General features: G+C 40.1%; 1 non-coding gene across 1 annotated transcript; it reads left to right on the forward strand.

Moving 5' to 3' along the window:
* Positions 1–447: 447 nt before the first annotated feature.
* On the forward strand, positions 448–555 carry LOC148554195 (small nucleolar RNA R71). Its single transcript, XR_015892594.1, has one exon. It is a non-coding gene; the product is annotated as a small nucleolar RNA R71 (small nucleolar RNA).
* Positions 556–990: the final 435 nt, after the last annotated feature.

Raw genomic sequence — 990 nt, forward strand, 5'->3', positions numbered from 1 at the left:
CCATGAGAAATTTGGATGATTTCTCCATGAGGGATTATAGGTGTTTCCATAGGGTTCACCCATGGAATTCACCTCTGCTATTGCAGGGTTCTCAGGATCATAAGCTTCTTCTTCAAAAGAGGCCTCTTTAGTACTGTTGGATGATTCCTTCAATCCATTCGGACTCTGAGAAATCATATTAACTTGCTGAGTCAATATTTTGTTCTGAGCCAATATGGCATTCAAAGTATCAATTTCAAGAACTCTCTTCCTCATAGGCATCCCATTACTCACAGGATTCCTTTCAGAAGTATACATGAACTGGTTATTTGCAACCATGTCAATGAGTTCCTGAGCTTCTGCAGACATTTTCTTTAGGTGAATGGATCCACCTGCAGAATGGTCCAGTGACATCTTTGATAGTTCAGACAGACCATCATAGAATATATCCAGGATGGTCCATTATGAAAGCATGTCAGAAGGACACTTTTTGGTTAGTTCCTTGTATCTCTCCCAAGCTTCATAGAGGGATTCACCTTCTTTTTGTTTGAAGGTTTGAACATCCACTCTAAGCTTGCTAAGCTTTTGAGGAGGAAAGAACTTGGCTAAGAAAGCCGTGACCAGCTTATCCCAAGAGTTCAGGCTATCCTTAGGTTGAGAGTCCAACCATATTCTAGCTCTGTCTCTTACAGCAAATGGGAAAAGCATAAGCCTGTAGACCTCAGGATTAACCCCATTGGTCTTAACAGTATCACAGATCTGCAAGAATTCAGTTAAGAACTGAAAAGGATCTTTGGATGGAAGTCCATAAAACTTGCAGTTCTGTTGCATCAGAGAAACTAATTGAGGTTTTAGCTCAAAATTGTTTGCTCCAATCGCAGGGATTGAGATGCTTCTTCCATGTAAGTTAGAATTTGGTGCAGTAAAGTCACCAAGCATCTTCCTTGCATTGTTATTATTTTCGGCCATGTCTTCTTCTTTTTCGAAAAATTCTGTCAGATTTTCTCCAGA

The sequence above is a fragment of the Arachis ipaensis genome, chromosome B7, assembly GCF_059453495.1.
Source record: "Arachis ipaensis isolate K30076 ecotype BB chromosome B7, ASM5945349v1, whole genome shotgun sequence".
In the NCBI taxonomy this organism is placed as follows: Eukaryota; Viridiplantae; Streptophyta; class Magnoliopsida; order Fabales; family Fabaceae; genus Arachis; species Arachis ipaensis.